This window comes from Arvicola amphibius, chromosome 2 (genome assembly GCF_903992535.2).
Source record: "Arvicola amphibius chromosome 2, mArvAmp1.2, whole genome shotgun sequence".
NCBI classification, from domain to species: domain Eukaryota; kingdom Metazoa; phylum Chordata; class Mammalia; order Rodentia; family Cricetidae; genus Arvicola; species Arvicola amphibius.
Window position 1 is genome coordinate 121,014,514 of NC_052048.2, and position 25,152 is coordinate 121,039,665.

General features: G+C 43.7%; 1 protein-coding gene and 1 non-coding gene across 2 annotated transcripts in view; one reads left to right on the forward strand and one right to left on the reverse strand.

The window, feature by feature from the left end:
- The window catches only part of Tmem178a (transmembrane protein 178A), a 57,689-nt gene that overhangs the window by 27,111 nt on the left and 5,426 nt on the right, over window positions 1–25,152 (reverse strand). The gene's annotated exons all lie outside the window — the stretch shown is intronic.
- On the forward strand, window positions 6,027–6,100 carry Trnaa-agc. Its single transcript has one exon. It is a non-coding gene; the product is annotated as a tRNA-Ala (tRNA).

Below are 25,152 nucleotides of genomic sequence, written 5' to 3' on the forward strand. Positions count from 1 at the left end.
TGATTTCTAATTTCTAACTACTGTGGTTACAAAAGATAATATCATATCAATTTACTGAATTTTCTTAAGATTCGTTGCATAGCTGATTCTGTTACTGGCCCTGGAAGCATCTCTCCTGGTGCTCAGGAAGAATGCCTAGTCTGCTACCATTGGATTAGAAGTTCCATATCTGTCTGTTAGGTCCATTTGGCCTGCAGTGTTGTTCACATCTGCTGCTTCTTCATTGATTTTCTGTCTGGATGATCTGCTCACTGTTGAAAGTGGTATATGCAAGGACCCTACTATTACTGAACAGCTGGCTACCTATTTCCTTCTTTAGTGCTATTGATATTTGCTTTATAAAGTCAGACACTCCAATATCAGGGGTGTGTGTGTGTGTGTGTGTGTGTGCATGTGTGTATTTTTAATTGTTAGGTTCTCTTGAAGAACTGACTCTTCTATCATCAGACAGTGACCTTATTTCTTATGATGCTTTTTTTTCACTGCAGATTATTTTATCTGATAGAAGTACAGAATGTGCAATTGAATGGGATTGAAGGTGCCCTCAAAAGTTAGAGGCAACAGATCACCATGGATCTGGAGTCACTGGTAGCTGTAAGCCATCTGACTTGGATGCTGGGCACCAAACTTCAGCCTCTACAAGAGTAGTGTGTGCTCTTAACCACTGAGCAATCTCTCTAGCCCCAGCTTTAGGGAGTTTCCTGTCATTAATTATTTTTAAATTTATTATTATATTATTTATTATTATTTTATGTGTATGGTTGTCTTGTTTGTATGTATGTATTTCTGTGCACCACTTGTGCACTTGGTGCCTGCCATGTGGCCAGTAGAGGTCATCAGATCCCCTAGAACTAGACTTACAAATGGTTCTGAGCCACCATATTGGTGCTGAGAATTGAACCTGGGTCCTTGGAAAGAGAAGCCAGTGCTCTTAGCCTACTTTGAGTCCACAATCTAGCCCCTGTCATTATTTCTTTAATAAGATTTCTCTTCCTTTCTGCTTTTTCAAAATTGGATTTTCATGGTACAAATCTCATTCTGTTTGATGGAACCCCACATGTCACAGTGGTGTCCTCTGCTTTCTTCTCTTTCCTTTTTCTTTATGTTTTCATGGCTGTAGTTTCAAAATGACATGCGTACGAATGCATGCTATTCTTCCACATGACCTAACGACTATAGGAGCAGCTGTCTAGCCAACTTTTACAGTTCTGCCACTGTATTGTTCTGCTCCAGAATCATGGCTTGTGACTTCGTTAGACTTGTTGTTTGGTTCAGTGCTGTTTTCTTTGCTTAATTGAGCTTGGTTGCCATCCTCATTAGAATTCTTTGTCAGGTAATTCATCAATCTCCATCTAACCAGGGCTAGATCCTGATTATTTATTTTTTTCTTTTTAAAGTATTACCTTTAAATTTGTTCGTGTGTTTCTAAAGCTGTCCCCTCTTCCAGCCTTTATCGATTGGCTTCAGAGAATGGCCTTCACCACTGACAGACTTCAAGATCCTTCAGACCTTCCTGTGGCATCCTCTGCTCTCTCTACTGATTTTCCTCTTAAAGGGAAAGTCCTAGGACTGTTGGCCATTTTTAAATCCCATAACATCAGGCTAATTTATTTTCCCCAGAGAAATGTCTTTTTTTTTTCCTTCCACACGGGATGCTGATTTTTGGTTTACAATGAAGATATCTGATTCTGCCATCTTATTGAGTCATTCTGTCTTGATGACTTTAAGACATGTACCACTCACTAGTGCTGAGAACACGCATATTGCTATACAACCATTGGCACCACACCCTTCTCAGCTTACAAACCGAGATCCCAGCTATTAAACAAACCCTTCCTACCTGTCCCTCCCATATCCCCATGGAAACCTCCACTCTACCTTCTGTTTGCATGTCAATCATTACCATTGGCATTCAAAAGTCAATCATTACATCGCTTATTCTTCACTTGTTCATTTACTCATTAATTCAGCAAAGATTGATTTTGCAAACGCCCTTTACGGCCTGACTTGAGAAGTTGGTACCACAAAGACTAAAAGTTAATGAAACTAAACCAGAAGTGGGAAATGGAGAGGGAGGGGAGGAGGCAAGAAGAGAACAAGAACTCCTACCTCAGGATGACCTGTAAACCCGCGGCTTTAGTAACTTCCCAACATGCAAACAAGAGCGACTGAACAGGAAAAGGCTACATGTTTTAGCCCAGGCTGGCAGTGTTGCACAGAAAGACACCCCAAAGCAGTGTGCCGCGGCTCTTTCCCATGTGTCTTGATAGAATCTTTCTAGCTGAGCTGTATTTTTTGACGTTTGCTTCATTTATGAAATAAAGCCTGCCTAAAACCAAATTGACTAATCACTCCTGTTTCAATGTATGAAAATAAAGTCAAGGGGCAGTCACTCTACTCACATTACAAAAATAATCTATGAATATTTGCTACGGTGAGCGGTGTTCTCTTGTCCCTTTCAGCACCTGATGGGCTACAAGATTTATGACGCGTGTGTCGCAGGTGCATATCAAGACACACAGAAACGGGGAGTCCACTTAAAGCCAGCCTTTGTGATCTAAAGAAAGTCTACCAAACAGGTAGGAGATAGCTCAGTGTGTAAAGTACGGTCAAGAAAGCATGAGGACCTGGATTCAATCCCCAGGATCTACATAAAGAAAAAAAATAACAAGCTTGGCCGTGCTCATCCATCACCTCCAAAGGTGGGAGGCAGAGACAGGAGGCTCCCCATGTCTGGTAAGCTAGCCAATCTAGTCAATCGGCTCTAGCCAATCAGAAGGTCCAAGTTCAGTGAGAGACTCTATCTCAAAGAATAAGATGGACAAGATACTTGGCATTTAACCCTGGTCTCCACATATGCACGTACTTGCTCATACATGTGCAAAATACACACACACACACACACACACACACACACACGGTTATCAAAGGGTATACAGGATAATAAGGTGGAACAAAGACAGTCAACACGTTAACAGGCTCAGTGGTGGTATAAAAGGAATACCTACAAGCATTCCAGAACACAGTAGGATAACCATGGTTAGCAGCAATTAATGATTTCAAAATAGCTAATGGAGAGGATGGTGAATGTCCCTAACACAAGGGCATGATTACCCGAACTGATCACTCCACATTGTACACCTATGTTAAAATGTCACACTGTGCCCTATAAATATGTATTAGGAGTCCATTAAACTATTTTTAAAAGACAGTTTATTGTATAGTTGGTTTATAATCGACAGAAATGTACTCTTGGGCTTTTATGGATTGTTGAAATCAATTTTTAAAAACTACATATAAATTGATTTTAAGCAATATTTTCAATTTTTTTCTAGGCAATATTCAAGTAAAGCTAATATCTGAATTTCTTTTTACTTCTACAGCTTACTCTCTGGTAGAGAGATAGTCTGGCAAAACCCAGGGGAAAAGAAGTAAAGGGATAATAACATTTTACCAGGAGTCTGTCATCAAGATGAGGCCGGATGCCATACCTTCCAATGGCAAGAGCCTGGTGGTTAGGAAGAGGCCAAACCCTGAAACCCGGCAGCAGCAGGAAGCAACAATCAGAGACCCGGCCCTCTGGCTTTGGCGGCCTTTGTTAGTTCCCTATGCTCTGTGCTTCTTCCAAATGATTCCACACACATCTGTAAGTCACTACATCAACCCGCAGCCTGACAAGCACACTTCTGAGCACATTGGAACGGTGACTGCAGGGGTGCAGGAGAATAGCAACCATGCCTTTATTCATTACATAGCACATTACACTCTTCTCGGAGGGCTTTCTCACCAGCCCTGCTACTTCATGTGGCAGACAACCTCCCTCCCACTCTCACAAATAAGGGGGCAAGGCATGGAACACTAGGGACGGCCGCTCATGGCTGCATAACCAAACAGTGATGGTAAGAATTTCCTGAGTGCTTCCTACATGGCAGGCTCCGTGCACGGAGCTCTGTCCCCATTTCTTTGTGACTGGCTCCATTACTACATCTGTTTTAAGGGGGACACTGAGGCTTGGAGAAGTTAGATAACCTGCCCAGTGACTCACTAAAGTTGCCTCTCGGTCACCATAACAAGTTGGTCCTTTCATCTGCCTCCAAGACTGTCTGAGCAGCCGCAACCGGATAAGAATCACTAGGACTGTATCTCCTTGTGATATTAGCCCAGCTAATTCTTCTAAATGGACAGCGCAGAGTAGGCAGACCCACACTGGCTTGCAGCTTTGCTTTTATTGTAACTGTCTATACTCCGGTCCCGTTTTGCTCACAGGCTGTTTCGCGGAGGCTGTCCTCTCTCATGCCGAAGCAGGAAGGGAAAGAACTCAATGAAACCACTGTGCAAAGATACCTTTCCCTGATGGCAGAACAGGTTTTCAAGGTCCTGGGAACCTGACTGGGGCTGAGACCAGTGAGAACAAGAGATGCAGAGATGACTAGGAAGGGAGGGGATGTGGGGAGAAGATGAGGGAAGTACTACTAGCGAGATCACTGCAGGGGCCCGGCACACAAGCTCACATCAGGATAAGACTGGAGAGGGGCAGGTATTCACACCCCAATGTGACAATGGTAAAGAGACACCTCCCAGTCTGGGCAAGTGAAGCAGACATTCCATATGGGAATCTCTGTTTGCATAGGATGGAAACGTGCCATATGACTGGACGCTCTCAAACTGGATAGCCACCCTTCCCATTCTATAATCGCTCACCTATCCACATAACTCAGACAATACAAACAGCCAAGTGCTTGAGCCTAAATAGACTTTTGGTGCAGTTCCAAGGCCAACATGAAGGTGAACTGTGATCTCTTTGTGTTTACCACCTGGCCTTATTACATCTAGTCCTAACAAAGACATACACATCGCCTAATCAAGGGTAAAGAGAGGACACAGGACACGATATATTGGAAATAGTCCAGACCGGTACCTCACCCTACACATTGCATCTCATAGTTTTACACACACACACACACACACACACACACACACACACACCACTGCCTTTCCCTTTACATTTCATCAGAGCGTACCCACACAATGTTCCCGGCATTAATCTTCTATCAAGCAGCATGATGTAGCCAATCAAGCATGGGCGGAAAAAAATGTGCCAATAAGCAGTTTTGCTTAGCATCCCTACGTTAGCTCTTTGAAGGAGAGGATGTTAATAACCAGTCAGTAAGCACAGTTCATCAGGATCGTAAAAGTCAAAAGATTTGCACCCAGCCCCCATCCTCCAATCATTAACAACTCTGCCCCCCCATATCCCCAGCCCAGGCTTCAGCCCCCTCAGCCTGGCTCCCTGCCTCCAGGCGCCTTGCTCTGTTGGCTCCCCTCAGCAGCCAGGCTGCTTGGCACATCAGCATTCCTCTCACTCCCCTCAGCCCAGGGGGAAACATTTCCAGCTGCCGAGTACTTAAAGCATCACCCTCGGCACCATAAGCCTGAGCCTGTGCATAATTGACAAGGAATATGTTGATAAGGAATGGGGACGCTCCAAGTTTCTGAAGGATAAGTAGGTAATTAAAAGAAAAACCTAATTTAAGAAAATTCTAAGGACTTCCCCCCCCCCTTCAAATCTCTCTAGCAACATAGCAACATCCTTTATGGAGTATTCTGTTACCAGATGATTTCTGATTTGAGTCTGTTTGCTTTTCAAAGCCTGGGGCTGGCTAGCCAGTGTTCTAGGGCATCCTACAGGCCTCATGACTCCTAGCAGAGCAGCTCAAGAGCCCTGTGCTGGGAGGGAAGTACTTGCTTCTGTTTCTCCCTCAGGGCTCAGAAGTACCCGAGTTTTCCAAAGACTGAGCATCAGGTGACTTCCTGCTGAAGTTCAACATGGTGCTCTGAGGTGCTCTGGCCAGTGGCTGTACATCCCCGCACCCCAGCCGGCTGTGGACAGACTGTATTTGAGACAATAGGTCTCTGAGCGCACACCCCATTGCGAAGACACAAGTGTGCAAAGGAGAAATTTGTGAATGCTCCGAGCATCCAGCTGTATCACTTGGTAACAGCTGGTTTAAGACCCATAGTGGGGCTGCAGATGTAGCTCAGTTGGTAGAGTGCTTGTCTAGCATACACGAGGCCCTGGGTTCAATCCCCAGCACTGCATCATCTGTATAAAAAATACTGGGTATGAGAGCATAAACCTGTAATCCTAGCACCGGCAGGTGGCAGGAGGAGGATCAGGAGTTCAAGGTCATCCTTGTCTACATAGCAAGTTCAAGACCACCCTGAGCCATAGATATCCAAACTCAAACAATAGGGAGTAGAACAAAACCCACAGTAAACTGGTCAGCTGCCAAAGGTGCAAAGTTGCAGGTGGGCAAACCAACTCGGGCATCTACAAGATGCACACTAGGAAGTCTGTCATTTCTCAAAGCAGAGCCAGGACAGGTTTGCTCCATTCACATTGCCATCTTATCTTGGGTATCTAGGGCTGTAGACAATGGACTGTAGCCCCCTTATATCCTCGCTTGAGACCCCCATCAAAGCAATTCTGAATCTTAATCATAAAACGGCTGATAAGTCAAAGGTCTCCAAGACTCCAGACACTTCATGCTTGTGACCACCTTTAATAGAATCCATTTTGTCTAATCTGACCCGTCTTGTGGCGCCTCCCTTGGGAGTTGAAGCGCTTGTCTAACCTGAGTTATGAACCCTGTGATGTCACCTCTCCAGTGCTTTCAGTCCTGTTCCACATACAAACTGAACATAAACAAACATCAGCTCTCCCTTGAAGAGTCTGCGGCCCAATGAAGGGCACAAGCTTTGTGAAATAAGAGCACAAAGAGATGTAAAATGTCAGCTCTAGCATAAAAGAAAAGTATGCAGGGCTACGGAATCAAAGAACAGGGTACCTGAGTCAGGGGGAATGCAGAAGGCAGTTGGGGCAGGCTAAGGCTCCTGGGATGATAGAGTCAACCCTAAACAAAAAGGGCACACTCGCTCAAGGGCTGCCAATGGGAGAGCAGCTCAGGCCTGGAACAGGAAGGCTTGCAGGCCTGGGGTGAAGAGAACAAGAGGGGCACTGGGAAGATGGAGTGGGATTAAGCGGGGAAGAGTCTGATGTCCAGGTTGAGATGTTGTGGCCCCAGACTGTGAACTGGAAGTCATGATCAGAGCTGATTATTTTTAGCACTTAAGTCAAAGCCATTTCTCTTTAGTCTACGGAGAACGGATTGAGGATGGCCAGCAGCAGCATACGCGATAGAGGTACAAAGAGGGCCACCAGAGAACTGCCAGGAAAGGTTGCCAGTGTGTGTAAGGGGTGCGGGGGCTGGATGCCCTCAGGAGACAGGCAGGTGGCAGAAGGAAGGAGCTTCCAGACAGATGAAATGCCAAGGCGACGTTCAGAGGTAGGAGGTGTTTATACGAACTGACAATCCTGGAGTATTGGGGGGGAGTGAAGCAAAGAGAACTAATAAGCGAGGAGAGAATGTCAGTGGACACCAGACGGAAGATTGCTCCCCCCACGGCCAGACCTCACCCAGGTTAGCAGGACTGACAGAAGACTCTAGATTCAGAGTGATATATCAAATTTATCGAAGAGAGCTGATTCTGTCAGCTGGTGGAAGAGATTCCAGGAGGAGATAAGGGAGTCAGGAAGATGAGCTAACTGGGCAGCAGGGCATCCACACACTAAAACACTACGCGGATAGAAAAAATAGATTAAAACTCTACAATCCCTGTGACTTACTGCTGGTTGTGAGACAGTATATTTCATGTTATCTCAAATATGTGTTTGTATATGTGCATGAAGACAGGATGAAAGCAAATCTTTTAACAGATTTGTATAACTAAGTTAGGGATTATAGATGATTTTTGATCCTTCTTTATGTTTTTTTTTGCAATCCCTACACTGAGCATATATTTATGAATTTAAATCAAAAAAATAAAAATCCAAAGTACATGAAGTCAGCACAGATGATCTTATCAAGCTGATATCAACAATTTATGTTTTGATAGTGCCTGATATTTAATTACTCAAAATTGCAAGCTAGAAGATAAATGCTATCCCCTCTTTGCTCATAGGGAGAAGAAGGAAAAGCAGGGGAGCAAAATGATTCATTTAACATGACACTAAGGGCTGGAGGCAAAGGCAGCCAGGAATTAGGTAGACGCCTGCGCTGTTCAGCTGCTCCAATCCTTTCCACTGAGAAATTATTTGAACAAAACAGATCATGCACAATCCAATAATTAAGATAGCTAAAATAATTAGAAACAGCCCAATAAACTGCATGATTATCAGTCGCAATCAATACAGAAGAAGTCTATCCTGAGCCTTAGAATAAACAAGGCAGGCTATGCTGCTACCTGGACTACAATTCAAGAGTCTTCTGTTTAATTAAGAAAGTGTTTATAGTTCCTTTTCTTTTTGTATGTATATGAGTGTTTTTGATTTGTGTGTGTGTGTGTGTGTGCTCGCCCACACGCACACACGCGTGTGCGTGCATGCACATGCGCACACACATATGGGTGGGTGCATGTGGAGGCCAGAGGTTGAGGCTAAATATTTTCCTCAACTGCTCTCTACTTTTTTGAGACCAGGGTTCTAACTGAGCCTAGGAATCAGCAAGCCCTGGGCACCCTCTTGTCTCTGCCACTCCAATGCTGTATTTGGATTACAGGTACATGCCACCCAGTCTGGGCAAGCACTTCACCCACTGAGCCGTTCCTCCAGCCCAAAGGTAGTGTTTCTCCATTGAGTAGGAAGTGAGCATTAGGAGTTGCCTATCCATCATTGTGGGGTCCTCTTTCCCTTTCCACCTGTCAGCCACAAGGTCAAGAGGGGAAAGAGGAAGAAGGGGCGACAGAAAGTTCTGTACATGGCCAATGAGCACAAATGGAGACAGAGCTCCGGGAGACAGAATTCAGTGAATCAGCTCAATTTTATTCCAGAATATAAAGGATCTGGGAGCCTGGGAACAAACTGTAGTTGTCATCAAATGGCATGCTCCTATCACAAGGCTTAGTATATGGCAGTTGGTCCTATATCAATGCTCCTAGAAAAAGTCTTCTTAGTAGGGATCTGTCCCATGGGTCAAACTAATGATGAATCCGGCATCTGGTTTTAGAGACAGCTTTTAGATAGGCCAGTCCTCTAGGCCCAGAGACATTCTTCAGATAAGGGTTGGTAGAGGCAGGAAATTCTGCTGGAGAGAAGGAGCTCCACATTGCTGAGTTTATTGAGATTAGTAACTAGGTCACGGGTAGGCTGCAGCCTCTGACTGGTCAGTAATGTCTTCCAACACACGATCAGCCACATTGATTGTGTTGAATGAGAGGATGCACAGCTCCAACAAGCTTAGCTACCATGCAAACATGAGCGGCATGGAAGGTTCTAGCTCCCAAATGGCTCGTCTCCTCTCAGCTCTCCCAAATACTTCTCCATCACCCTCATGAACTACAAAACAAAACAACAACAACAACAAAAACACATGGTAGGTGAAGCTACAGCCACAGAGATGACTAGATGCTCCAGACTCCAATGTTCAATTCTTGATGAGCTCCCTTCTCCAGGAAAAGGGTGTGGTCCCAGCAAGCATCATGTCTAACTGCAAGCTGTGTTGCATGTTAGGTATGGGCATGCAAAAAGCAAGAGGAAAATTCTGCAGAAGACTAGCCTTACTTTTTTTTCTTTTAAAACTTTCAGAAAAAGCTTAGCTACCCAATGATATGTTTAATATGACTTCCATATCCTGAAATAACACTCTCAGCTCTGTTGTTGGATGGGTGAGATGAGACCATGAGGGAGCGAAAATGGAGGAGGTAGGAGGATTCCAAAAATTGCCAGATCTGCAGATTAAACAACTGTAAATTAGTCAGCAACAAAATTTATGTTAAAATAGACATAATGTAGTTTGCAAGCTAATAGGGTGGGTTTTGTCTGTAAATAAATGAAAAGTGAATAAACAATTTAAATTCTCTTAATTATTGCAAGGAGCCCTGAGGATCAAAAGAACAAGGAGTTGGAAGGGCTGCACCATGGGTTCCTAATTTAACCTTCGCAGATACCAATTCCCCCTTTACACTTATCTTACCAAGGTGGTGATGAGCAAGCCAAGGCTGTAAACAGGGTGATTATGTGGGATGGCCCACAAATGAGACCTGACCATGCCTGTCAGTCATCTGGACACTAACAGATCCTCTAGGCCTGCCCTTTCCATGGCTTCTTTGTATCCCTTAGGCCTCTCATTGTCCCTCAGATTTGGCTAGATTTCCTCTTTATATCCTCCAGGAAGAAAGCCACAAGCTTCATATCATACGTATGTATGAATCATACATATCATAAGTAACATATGCCTTGATACTTAATACTGTTGTAACACAGAAAAAAATTACCTCCAAAGCTAAGCTTCAGGCAATGGTAAGGAACTCTGTAAGTCTTCACTGGCAGAAGCAACTCCTGAAATGTCACCTGGGACCACACCATAGTAACTTCAGAGGGAATGTCAACTAGCTTTACAATGGCCACTATTTCTTGCCCATTAGAGGAGGAGGACTATAAAGAGGGATAGCCAGAAGTAGACAATAGAAATAAGGAGATCATATTGATCAAAGCAGCCAATATAAAACAAAAAATAATCAGAATAAGCACAATCATTTTTCAAAGCATAGGCTGGGTCATTAAGTCTTTTTTTTTCTGATCCTTTGACTATTTTTTTCCTCATTTTTTAAATTAAAGATTTCCATCTCCTCCCCTCCTCCTTCCCCTTCCCTCCCCTCCCTTTCACCCATACCCCCACTCCCTCCCTCTCCAGGCCAAAGAGCCATCAGGGTTCCCTTCACTATGTTAAGTCCAAAGTCCTCCCAACTCCCCCTAAGTCCAGGAAGGTGAGCAACCAAACTGACAAGGCTCACAGTGAGCTTGTCCATGCTGTAGAGTTCATGCTCATCGCCGTTGTCCTTGGTTTCTCAGTCCTCCTCCACCGTCAGCCACATTCAGAGAGTCCGGTTTGGTCGGATGTTCCATCAGTCCCATTCCAACTGGACTTGGTGGTCTCCCGTTAGTTCTATCCCACCATCTCAATGGATGAATGCACCCCTCACGGTCCTGACTTCCTTGCTCGTGATCTCCCTCCTTTTGCTCCTCATCAGGACCTGGGTCATTAAGTCTTAAGGCCACCAGTCCTCCATAGCCCCACATTCCTGACATTGACCATCATATCACATGATAACCTTGAGTCATTATGCAAAAATCAGATTTAGTGCTTTCTGTTTCAGAAGGCAGAAGCATGAGCAAGGTGCTGAGTAAATCCATCCTTCCAGTGAGATCAAACCAACTTTGATGCACAGAAAGATGCATTTGAGCTATTTGGGGAGCTCACCCTTGACTTCCCAATGCCACAGGTAAAATCCTAGAATGTAAGAGCTTGAAAATGCTTAGAAAGTATGATGCTTGACTCTTCACTGTAAAAATGAGGACCTGGGGCCTAGAGTGCTTTAGATAACTTGCTATTGTCCCAGGACCAAGGTCCAGTTTCTAGTTCCCAGGGTTTCCTCACTCTATTAGAGGCACGCTCTCCACAGTACACCCACAGTAATTGCCAGCACTTCCACCACTATTCTTCCCAAGCACACATGCTTAGTCATAGAACGTGTCTCCTTCCTATCTTTGTAAGAACTATTTTGAATTACGTGAAAGGGTGCTTTGTGGGCTAAGGCACCGTTTCTATTCTACCAGCGATGCATTCTTCATCACACGATCATGACAGGCCATAGTTACCTACTTCATCATCTTCTGTGGGTTTTATATGCTTCCTCCTCTCAAAGAAACAATATTTCCACAGAATGAAAAAAAATCCTAAGAAACATATTCAGAAATCACGAAACAAAGTGAAGACTAACATGTACTCATCATGAATTCAACATGCATGGCTCTTGCCGTCATCCTTCTGGACAGATCTCTCTTCCATGTCCAACATCTTTACATGCAGTTTGGTTAATTTGTTTGGCAAAGATTCATCTGTCTTGATTTAAACAACCCTGAAGTGAGACTTTCAAACGACCATAATACTTGTAACAGGTCAGAGATGAGGAAGTGTGCTCACCATGCACACAGTATGTCTACTGAAGTCACACAGTGCCTCTCTCAGTGAAAACCAGTCAGACCCTGATGCGGCCACTTCAGGATATTGGTTGTCCATCTTGTGTCTGCTTGGGAGGGAAGGATGTAAGAACAAACGAACCAAACAGTGCTGTCAAGTGTCAGGATGAACTGTAGATCAGCAGTTGCCTCTGCTAACTAAAGAAGTTTGCTGTTGCTGGGTGTGTTTTCCATCTACACAAAGAAATGGGTTTGAGCAAAGGGATATACCATGTTCAATTTCTCTAAGTAGGACTTTCAGTGAAATTAACTATTATGCCGATTACAATGTTCGGCAAACTACCTAGAAATATCATTCAAAGAAGAAAGGAAGAAATTGAAATGAATAATCAAGATTCATAATGTGAATTAAAGTTGATCAAATATAACTTCCAGGTATTTAACACATTAGCTATTAGACTCAGAAAGCACACCACTAAAACTCTGGAGCAAAATGAGGCCTAATTGTGGACTTCTCTTTGATTTCACGTAGATTATGCACATGAAATACCCTCAGGCAGCAAAGAAGAAAATCAACCTCAAATTTTCCCTATAGCAATGAAAGACAATGAATTTCTTTCTTTCATCAAAATCTTTTCAAAAGTTCTTCAAAGACATTTGAAATGAACTGGTAAGGCAAATTCTGAATTGTACATACTATGACATTTTCTAAAGTATATTCTCCATTAAAAATACACTCAAATTCCATTGCGTAAAAGCACATGTATCTTACTGATACCAGTCCCTGTGAAATGCACACAGGGAAAAGAAAATAAGATGATTGAATACTTCCGACCCTGTGGCAAACATTGTGGCCGCAAAATGCAAATGTTGAAACATTACAGAAAAAAAAATCCTGATTTCTCCCTTAATTCCATCGTGAAACGAAAAAGGAAATTAGAGAAAAGCATATCACATTGAACAGAGTAAAGCACAGCCACGGGGTGAACAGTTGGAAAAGAGAGAAAGGTCTTTACACTGGCTTGTCCTAACACCTGCTCCTACAGAAAGGCGACCTTTTCACGTCCTGGCACTTTGCCAAGCTGATTAAGCTGTGTTGTCTAGGCATGCTATCCTCACGACAGCAAATGCTGAAAGGGACCTGGACAGGTTCTCCTCACACCCGAGCTCTCTGTCTACAAATGAACTAATCTGGATCCGGAGAGACTCGATGACTTACCCAAGGTCACACGTTCAATTAAGAACACAGTGAAGTAAGGCCCCCAACTCCTTGACTCCTGTCACTTCAATAAACTGCAAAATCAACCTGCTGAAAGATACTCCAGAATCCCACCAAGGCCCCCCGTCTCTTAAAGAGGAAGAAGAGAAGCCCCCCCCCCAACTCACATCTTCACATGGTTCTCCCTAGAAGCCTTCGTAGGACCAGTCTGACAGCAGAAGATAGAAGTTCAATTAAAGATCAGTAAAGGACATCAACCCTGAGGCCTCCGGCAACTACCTCCTGCCTTTCTGCTTTCTGGCTGTGGGAAGCACATAATTTGACTTACAGTAACTTTATTGAAAAGGGAACACTTAATAAGCCCAATACATGAGGACATTATGCATGAACTTGGCAAAATAATGGCACTATATTGTGCTCCTGTGATGTGAAAACCACCTGGCGATCCGTATAAAAGGATAAAGGACCAGTTCCTGGAGGTAGGGACTTCCTGTGGGGAAACACAGCAAGACAGGAAAACCTGAATGGTCTCACAGTCCTTCACTTGAGGATTGGGGGCATTTTGTAAGAAAAAAACATAAAGGTGCTTTCCGCTCATGTTACACCGATATTTTTAATGGCTTGCAAATGTACCATGAATGCCAGCTTTTGTGGTTTCTATGATTTCTACCACAATTATTACTTTTTAAATGCCAAGTACTCTGGCTTCTATTTATTAGTGTCTGATTCTAATCAAGCCTTAGTGTTTTGTCTTTGAAAACACAACAATTTCCCCCTCTCGTGCTTGAAATAGAGCCTCGGGGAGTGGATGAGAAGAAAATGAATCCTGTATGACTGTGATTTAAATCCACCCAACATGATTTTTTTTAAAAGAGTCATTCAATAGAAAGATCTGTATGGTCCAAATAATAAGATAGCTGGTATCTATTCCTCATTTCCAGTTACAGAGAGAGAATGGACAAGGAAGGGCTACCGTACACTGTAAACATCACTATAATGAGGTACAGATAACACAGTAGGGTCCTACTCAATAGTTGCTCATCTTCATTCAAGAACAATATACCTCCCAAACTTCTAGAAGATACCAGAAATTGTGATTAGACCCAAACTTTCTACATATATAATGATTTTTACATACATGTCTAACTATGATAAAGTTTGATCTATGAATTAGATATAGTTAAAATTTAATAATAGCAATCAAAATAATCATAATATACTATAATAAAAGTGGCAGCATAACCATTGCACTTTGGGGTATTATTACATGAAATAAAACACAGGCACTGAGATATTAGGACCAGCTTGATAACACAGAGGTTGCTACATGACCAGCAGGCCAGTAGCATATAATATTGATTCCATTGATCGAGGGGAAGATTCTCAATTCATGGGCATTATAGAGTAAGGAATGCAAGATTTCATCATGTCACTCAGAATGCTTCACAATTAAACTTATGAAGCATTTATTTCTAAAACTTTTGATTTAATAGAGGGATGTGGGGACAGGGGATAAGGGGCAGCGAGAGGGATGTAGAAATTGGCTGTCAAGAAGAACTTGGAAGCCCCAAAATAATACAGGCTTATTGATAAGGCCCTATTACTGAAGACAGTACACAGGTTAGATTCAGGGAAAGAAAAATCAAGCTAAAACTAAGGGACCAACAATGTTACACAGGCTGCTGGCAGTTAAAGGAATCAACTCTCTTACCTGGCTGTGACGTCTATGAACCCCAATTCCGGCCTTCTAGGTAAGATGTGCCATTGATGTAATAGTGGCACAACAGTTACAGAGGTCACCAAGTGTTCCTTGCTTGGCTTTGAACATGCTTCACCAAAGGAAATATCTGTCTAGCATTGCAAACCCAGATGAAAACCCACAAGGCCTCTGGGAAGGGAAACCAAACTGCTGAATTTACACAGCATCCATCTGCTTTCTACAAACAGAGGCTATTCTAAGCTTTAATCAGAGAGGCTTCTCACTGTAGTAAACAGCCCTGGCTACAGAAGATGCTGAGAATAAAGGATGGCTGAGGGATCTGTCCTAAACAAGACATTTAATCACCCTCACAAGGCTCATAGGAACTAACCATAATATAGGGAGAAGTCCTGGAGAATGACCAACACACCCTTAGTGATCACAAACTCTCGGCGCGGCTATGTCAATGTCGCTGGGCACACACAAATCTTCCTAACAGTCAGTTATAGACTGGGAAGGGTCTCATGGGATCCTACCACTTATTAATGATCTACTGGCAACTAACAGATTCTGGGAGAGCTGGGAGCATAGTATCCTGTGTGAGCCCACCAGGCTCTAATAGATAGTTTCAAACCTATGGTCACACATATTGCCCTAGCTAAACTCTGTTGGGCACTAGGCAAAAGAAAAAGTAGTAAGCAAGGGAAAGAAATATGGAAGGAAGGAGAGGAGCTGGGAGGGATGGGGAGAGAAATCAGAGAAGTTTGGAGGGCAGCCACCAGCATGCATCAGATCATATGAAACTGCCACAGAGCAGAATTTATTAATAAAAGCTCAAATTTACTCTTCAAAGCATGAAAGTAGAGCTGAGGATAGGGTCGAGAAGACAGACAGAAAACATAATAGTACTTGAATTTCAAGGAAAAGGCAGACAAGTCCTATATAGAAGGGATAGAATGGGATTTCAGGAAGAACAGGCTATAAAAAGGTGAAAGAGCATGTCTCTTAGTCAAGGTTCTGTTGATGCGAAGATACACCACGACCACAGCAATCTTTCTTTCTTTATTTCTTTTTTTTTTAATTTTATTTTTCAAGACTGGGTTTCTCTGTAGCTTTGGAATCTGTCCCGGAACTAGCTCTTGTAGACCAGGCTGGCCTCAAACTCACAGAGATCCACCTGCCTCTGCCTCCTGGGATTAAAGGCCTATGCCACCACTGCCCAGCATGACCACAGCAGTTTTATAAAGGAAAACATTTAATTGAGGTGGCAGTTTACAGTTTCAGAAGTTTAGTTCACTGTCATCATGGTGGGGAGCATGGCAGCTGGGAATATGGAGATGTACAGACCAATGGTGCTGGAGAAAAAGCTGAGAATTCTACATCTTGATCCAAAGGCAACAGGAAGTGAACTGAGATACTGGATGTGACTTGAGCATATATGAGACCTCAAAGCCAGCCGCCATAGTGGCACACTTCTTCCAACAAGGCCATATCTACATCAACAAAGTCACATCTCCCAATAGTGCCATTCCCAATGAGATAATGGGGACCAATCACATTGAAACTACCACCCCATGTGTAAGGGAACAGCAAATTCTAGTGGAGCCTGACCCTAGTTGCTGTGGAGAAATGCTGGTAATGGAGAAAGATAGCTGGAGCCTTCTGGTTAAAAGCTTGTGTATGACCTCGCAAGAAGTTCAAACCTGTAGCTGTGGGCAACAGGAAATCACCGGTTTGGGAAGCTCTTGTTGTTGGTCACCATTTTAAACTGAAATTTACTGACAGGACATTGTGCAATGCCCTGCTATTTCTAGCACATTTTCATAAACCCAAAAGAAAATTCCACACCCAGTAAGCCATCCCTTCCCCTCTATAGATCTGCCTGGTCTGGTTATTAGGATCACTACAGTGCACGGCTACTACAGTACACGCTTGACTTCCTTCACTGAGCATAAAGTTTATAAAGCCCATAATGTTGAAGCATGTGCCACTATTTCATCCCCCGCCCCCTTTTAACCTCTGCATAATGGTCCATTATATGGGCACATCACGTTTCTTTATCTGGTGATGGGCATGTGGGTTGTTTGCATACTGAGCTGTTATAAAGAGGGCTGCTGTGGTTAAATACAAGTTATTGCTTATGTATCTATGAGCGGAATGACTGGTTTCTTTGGAATCATATGCTTAAGCTTGGGGAGATCTCATCAGAGTCTTTTAGTGAAAGGATAGATATGACGAGATTGCATTTTAAAATGTTGACTGTCCTTAATGTTCAGGAAGTAAGACCTATAGATGGCTTCCCAGAGACTCAGCAAATATATGTTTCTCCTGCCTGCTTACCTGGTCTTCCTACAGCCTTTCCTATCTTTTCCCCTGATAGATGTCCATATTCTCTCTCTCTCTCTCTCTCTCTCTCTCTCTCTCTCTCTCTCTCTCTCTCTCTCTCTCTCTCCTCTCTCTCTCTCTCTCTCTCTCTCTCTCTCCCTTTCTCTCTCCCAATCTCTCTCTCTCCCCCTCTCTCTCTCTCTCTCTCTCTCTCTCTCTCTCTCTCTCTCTCTCTCTCTCTCTCTCTGTGTGTGTGTGTGTGTGTATGTGTGTTTGAACCTACAAGTTGGCATGCACTCCGGTGGTCTAAATATGTGTCCACCTACACACCTCGCGGCTTTACTGCATCTTCTCAGTCCTCTGCACTAAAAAGTCCTGCTAGCTCAACCCATCTGTAACAGTTCGCTTTTGCTTTGTCATCCCTGCTCTGAGCAGACATCAGATGCAAATAAACAGAGCTCTTGGTGCCGGAGGAGGGAAGCAGAGGAGCATGGAATTCCATCAGGAAACACAAAGTTCAGGGCAGCAGCGTGCCATGAGCATTCCTGCAGAGATGACGAGGGCTCATCTCATCTTCTGACACCTTTCCTTCATCCGCCTCCTCCAAACATAGCAACAAACACAGCCAAGAAGTGGTTCCCTCAGCTGCCCTTCTAGGTGTGAAGCTGGCCTAGCTTTGAAATGGAATGGGTTAGTTCTTCAGATTTCAGGTATGTGCCTCTATTGGTGTGCAAGGACACAAGGAGCAGTAGCAGAGGGCCTTGCTTGATTCCCTCCTCACACTTACTATAGGCTTGTCTGAAAGTTGGTGTGATGGTCACTTAGAACTAGCCAGGAGCTGGAGGTGAAATAGAACATCATCCTTGTGCTGTTTTCCTCAGAATCAAGAAATTAAATAAGCCAGGGTGCAGCTTGAACAGGTTTATCAAAGAACCAGCCTGTGAGAAAGTATGCTTGTTCTGAATAGGGATCCCTGTAGGGTTCTTCTGGCAGCTGCTGGACTTTCATTCATTTGGAAAGGTGGAGGGGAGGCAAAGGCTGCACGTCTGGGGAGTGCCTTAATATGGACCACACCAATCTCACGGACATCAGATTTTAACAACGGCACCGTCTAATCTTAGAATCCATTTACAACTCCGAAAATGTGCAATTTTGACCATTTTGCTTCACATTTTAAAAGTACAATTATAAACAAGGCTGCTAGAAACAGCTGTACAACCTGTGGGTCATTCTAGATTAAGAGGAAAAAAAACAGCGTGGATTTTCAGAAGGAAAAAGGCCAGGCCTTCATAGGGGCAGTGTGCGGAGGAAGCATAAACCAGAAGAGCTGAGTTCTGCCGTCTGAATATCCCCACTGTGGCAGCTCCACATTTATGGATACATGTCCTTGTCTAACTTTGAGCAAACCAGGTAACCATGAGCTTCCAGAGAAGATTGATGCCTCTCAGCCCCAGAGGTAGAGCTTGATTAGTCTATGAGAATTAATTATCACTTGTCAGGCGTTGGTTTAGAAACGGTCACAGGACATAATTATGAGCAGTGAGACTTGTGGAAAAGTCTACTGAACATTTTATAAACATTTTATAAGAAGTGGGCCAGGTCGGGCGGTGGTGGCGCACGCCTTTAATCCCAGCACTCAGGAGGCAGGTGGATCCCTGTGAGTTCAAGGCCGGCCTGGTCTACAGAATGAGTTCCAGGACAGTCAGGGTTACACAGAGAAATCTTGTCTTGAAAAACAACAACAACAGCCAAAAAAAGTGAACTAAGAAGGGGTAGGGCCTCTCCTATTGCCTACCTCTTAAACTGTAACCAAGTGCAGAAGTGACTCAGAACAGTTGAGTCCAGACAGGAACCAGGCTGAAGACGAAGCTGGAACTCTTAAAGCCTTCCGGCACCTGTCCTCTGTAATTACCTGGGATGCACAATTCCTCCGGACTATTATGCAAGGTAATGCTTTTTCCTTTTAGGTTAAGCCATTTTTATTTTGGATATTCTGTTATTTGACACTAAAAGATTCGTAGCCAATAAACCTACCCAGAGGAGTGCATAAATGTTTATCAAGTACTGTATTAACTTCTTTTAAAAAAAATTATACCCATAACCCAAATTATAATGTGTCATACCTCATCAGAAGTGCTGCTGTATCTGGCCCTTTGGGAAATAAAAACAACTCCAGAAGAAACTACATATATGGAAAAATAATGGTGTGGGGAGAGAAATGGGCCTGTGGATTTAACTTGCACATGAGACTAGAAGGGAGCTCGCAGCAGAATCGCTTTCTTTAAAACTCGCCCCTGCCACAAATCCAAAAAGGAAACTCCAGGGCCTGTTAGTACAACATACTCAATTGCCACCATAGCAGAAAGAAAACTCTGCACACACATCTATGGGCATGCCTACGAGAGCTGGGGGTCACTCCACTCACGGCCCATCAGACAAATTCACTTCAGTAACTGGCACATTTGGAGGACATGCACAGATGTGACCTTCTATGGTTCCTCCTGTCATTTCCCTTTGAACGTCTCCAAATCAGGTGTTTGGGGACCTGTTCAGAGGAACAACAGGTAATGAGTTATTTATACAGCTGCCACTTTCCTAAATCGGTGGTGGCACCAAGGAACGACTTTAAAGGACTGAAACCCCCACGCCACTGTATCCATCAACTCCCCCACCAGACAACCTCCAGCCCCAGAAAACAGAGTTGGATTAAGCTCCTTTGCCACCTCTTCTGCATAAAATCAAAGGGCCGTCTCCTTCCCAGAGATGCCTTCTGCCTATAACTTAAAGGCAGTTCAGGATTATGCCGATTTGCCTAGTGCACAGACAAGCATTGATAAGGGGTGGGAGGAGTCAGAGGGACTGCAAGTGACCGGCTGGAGTACGCAGAACAAAATCAGGTGGCCAGGGTTTGACCTTCCTTTCAACCTCTTTAACTGGATCTTTGATTCTACCTGCATTTTCCTACTTCCTACCATTTTGAGTTTCTTTGGAAGTGGGTGGGGGGCAAAGCAGGGAAAACAGGGTAGACAGGAAGAGAGATACAAAGAAAGAGAGATACACAGACAGAAACAGAGATAGAGCCATCTCTAGCCCTCATGAGCCCTTGAGAAGGCAACACAACACAACTTGGATCCTCCTCCAGCCGCCTCTAGCTGGATTTCACCTGTTAGCCGCCCAGAGGTGAATGGTAACCTTGTGTCAATTGTTTCCAGCCCCTGAAGAACACGTTTTTTTTTTTTTTTTCAGAGCCCTTCAGGTTAGCAATGGCTGCTACTTTCCCTTTCTTTCATTACTGTCTTCTGTATTTTTCCAGCACATGAGAGCTGGAGCTCTCTCCAACCAGTACTGAACACTAAGCAGAACTTCCCTGCTATGCCAGCCAGATGCTCCGGACTAAATGAGCTGTACGAGGCAGGTCGGAATCAGCCGTTACCCAGCTCAAACCCTCTCCGTGTAGCACAGACTACCCCAGCAGGCCGTAGGGATTTCTGCTCCCCAACCCCTGGAAATTTATCTTGGATCAAACTGTTGCCCTGACGTCCTGTTCATTAACTTCTCAGTCATATGGCAAGTGATCTATTTCACTTGTTCTCAAGAATAACTTCATGAACAGTATTTGCTCAGACTCTATAATCCGAAGTATTACGGTAAACAGCTTTCTACCACAAATTAACCACAACTCAGAGGCCCTTCTCCACTGCTGAGGACATGGTAAGGACAGCAGCCCTCTTAACACAGGACCTACAGCGATGGGCATTCTTTTTAAAAAAAAAAAAAAAAACTAAGAAATCACTTATTTTTTTAAATAGTATTTTTTTCCTGACGGTACTATGTATTGACTCTTGAATGAGGCAAGTACTTACATCTCCCACGTCAGATTAAAAATTCTTTAAACTGGAGCGAAATGAGGTTCCAGCGGAAGAGAGCCCCTCCTGAGATGGCTACGGATATATCCTAAGTACTCCAGGCAGATGCAAGCATCATTGCTGATTTGCAGGTGAGCATCCTGTTACAGAGACAATCAAGCCTTCCAGAATCATCTCAGAATTTCCCACTTCAAGACTTTCTGGAATCTCTTTTCCAGCTGAACTATGTCAGAGACCTTGGAGGAACCAAAAGGCACGGGAACCCTTCAGATTCTTAAGGGGCAAGAGAGATAATTGATATTTTTTTAAATCTATGCACATTTTTTTTTTAAATTCAAGCTCTGAGGAACACCTAGTAAGTAATTCACTGCGTCCTTGGTAATTTAAGAAAGGAGAAAGTAAAATACAGATCTTATGCTTTTCCCTTTCCGCTGCGGGTGCATCCCCTGATGGGCGTCCCCCGTGACATGATTGCTTGATCTACAGTCAGCTGTCTGGCTGACTTGCAGGGAAGGCAAAAGCAGCATGTTGCTCTTCCCAGTACTCTGCTGTGAAAAGAAGCTGTCTGCCTCACCATCTCTGAAGCCGAAGCTCACACTCCAAGAAGTTCGCTTCTATCCTTTTAGTTAAAACTTGCAATAAAGCAGATTAATTACCGCAATCACTTTTAACCACAGGGAAACCCCACAAGCAAGCCAACAAACAAGCGCTATAAATTTTTATCAGATTTGGAAGATAAAGTCTGTTCTCTAGCCATGGTGCCTTTATTTTGATTTTTAGAAACTCTTTACCAAAGGCAATACACAGCTATAGGTAATATCAATACTTGGTGTTTTGTTAAAGATAGTAACTGGGGCTAGGAATGGCTCAGTGGTTAAGAGCTCTTAGGGCTCTTGCAGAGGACCCAGGCTTAGTTCCCAGCACCCGCATCAAGTGGCTCGCAACCTTAGTTTCAGGGGCTCCAACACCCCTGGCCTCTGAAGGCATCTGTACTCATGTACATGTTGCATATAAATGTGTGCTCGCGCATGCGCGCGCGCACACACACACACACACACACACACACACACACACACACACACACTGGAATAAAACCAAATCTCTTGAATCCTAAGGCATACCTACATGGTTAAGATGATCTTTGTCATCAAAATAATGAGCTAATACTTGGCTTCAAAGGAACCATATTTGCTGTTTGCATTCTGCCAATCTTTCAGTGGGTTTGCTTTCAGTTTTCCCCTCCCATCCCACTGGTTGCTATGAGGGGTGAGCTATGGAGAAGATGATCAGATAAAGCCCGATTACTTTTATTCTTTGAAACCAGCAAGCCATACAAGAAAACAAACCAAAGACGTTCACACAGTTTAGATTAACAGAAAGACGGTGGACTTTCTCTGGAAGATCAGGTAGATAAAAGACAGGTGAGCTCAGGGGACGAGGGCACAGACGATCTGAGGTGACAGCTTGCTTGGCAGAGGTCCCAGTATTAACAATCTGCAATAAGAATCTGACATTCAGTCATTACAGGCTGAGAAGCCAGAGTCCACGGCACTGTGGGCATTCACTACGATGGAATGGAGTCTGCGCTTGGTCCTGTTGGGAAAACTCGGAGACCTGCCTCCATCCCATCAATGTCCCCACTCTTCAGGACCTCATGATTAGCAGTTACACAGGGATTCTTTGTGACTCCAGATGCTCCTCCAACCAAAGCTTATGTTGTACAGCAATCAAGAACACTGGCAATTACGAGCAGTCTGCCTGATGGAGTTGAGGGCTCTTTTTTGAGCACTGAAGAAGAAAAATCAGTAGCTAAGCAGGGGCTGGGGGGAGGGCAGTCACAACAAGTTGACAAGTCGGGTATAATTGGATGTGAACTTTCTGTGGCATAGCAAAAAATGCTTCCGTTTTCCCCTCAAGGCCATTGCTAAATGTTATCCATGGGACATAGTGAATGGAAATGTCAGTAGTTCTGGAAATTTTGATCACAGACCACTTAAAACACCATGGACTCTTATGTTTGTAAATGACTTTTCAAAGATATTTCCTGTGTACAAACAGGCAAGAATGAAAGCAAGTCGCTTCTTTGGATGGCAGGGTAGCAAGAATTTAATTCCTGCTCCAGATAACCTTCCTGAGTGTTGGGGACAGAATGTGTTGAAACAGAGTATCACACTCGGGCACGCTCAACCTCCACACATTGTGGGACAAGACGAAACTACAAATCTAGTCATTAAGAGCTGTGCAGGATGAAGTAGCAGTTGTTTAATCAAAAGGGCTCATTTAATACTGTGCCCAACGTCAGAATTGATGTGGAAATAAAATGCATCTTCTCTTCTCCACACAAGATAAATGTGTGTGGTCTAACAGAATCCTGGGAGAGCACGCATAAATTTCAGTCATGATAAGCAAAGCTCTCCTCCCCCTGCCCAGAGGACAGGAGTAGCTGTACTAATGAGCATCAAGAGAAGCCGTTTTCAAAGTGTGTTTGTGGGGAAGGCACTGGGGTAGCCAAGCAAAATTTCTATTTATACCATTTTAATACTATGCCCCTCAATATTTGCTTTTGTCTTTGCTTTATGATGCATGTACTAATATAGCTAGCCCTTGCACACAATTTTAAATGAATAAGAAAAATTATGTTTAGATAAGTATCAAAGTTCATGCTCGAAAACATCTCAGATCCCACTTATCTAGAGATATAAAGGAAGTCTGTTTAAGGTGTGTGTGTGTGTATGTGTGTGTGTGTGTGTGTGTGTGTGTGCGCGCAAGAGTTTATGTGCAGCATGGGTGTGGGTACAGGTGCCTTCAGAGGCCAGAGGGTGTTGGATCCCCTGAAACTGGACTTACACACACACACACACACACACACACACACACGCATGCATGTGTCACATGTATGCTGGTGTTTGCTGAAGCCAAAAGAGGACATTGGCTCCCCTGAAGCTGGAGATATACATGGGTGTATGCAATCCAGTGTGGGTACTGGGAAAGGAAGCTGGGTCCTCTGGAAGAGCGGCGGGTACTCTTGAACACTCAATCCCAACCACAGACTCCCTAAAACTGAGGGATCCCCTCACCAGCATTATCTAAGGCAAGATCTGCAAACATTCTATGTTCTCCTGGGTCAAGGAGGAAAAAGAACGCCAGCCACTCAGCTTCCCTAGGTGGATCTGCCTTTGGGAGATAATTATTCCCGCACACGTGGTACTTTGGTCTACAAATGAGCTGAAAAAAATCATCAATCTATTTCTGCGTCAGTTAGAACTTGGTGGGTCCTGTACAGACTATTAATTTTGTGGAGAATAAGCAACAGGAGGAGCAGATAAATCATCAGCACAGAGCAGAGAAGGCCTAGTAAATTCTTCCCAAAGCTTTCTCTCTCTCTCCTTTTCATCCCGAGAGCAAAATGACAAAGTATTTATGCACCACTCACTGTCTTTGATATCTCTGTTTATCTCATTTGACTGCTTCAAAGACCATTAGGACATATTTCTACTTCAAGTCTCAATTCAGTCCTCATTGATTTTCGCAATTTAACGTGACAAACATAGAATTATAATCTCCCTATCTCTGAAATCCTGTCATTTTTAATTTCATAAAAGCAAAATACTACTCTAAATTTCCTTTTGTTTATTGTAGGCAGAGTATAACACCAAAATTCGATTTACATGGACAGAGTGCATAAATTTTAAAAGTAATGTTGATTGCTCTTAGTGAAAATTCTTAATGAAGAAAATTTAAGTTAAAGCTAATCCAAGAGCTAGAACTCCCAGCAGAGTCCAGGGACCATTTCTAATTCAAAACTGAGTCCTCCACATTCTGCACAATGTATTCACAGGTCTCACGAATACTTATTTATTGAAGAAAATGCTCCCAGGCACGAAAAGAAAGCACATGCGACTTTTCCAAAGGATGCTCCTTGCATCCGCCCTTGCAGCTAAGCACACTATTGCACTTGGACAGGATGCCAGGGCGTCCCTGCAGAGCTCGACACTCCATCACTCTG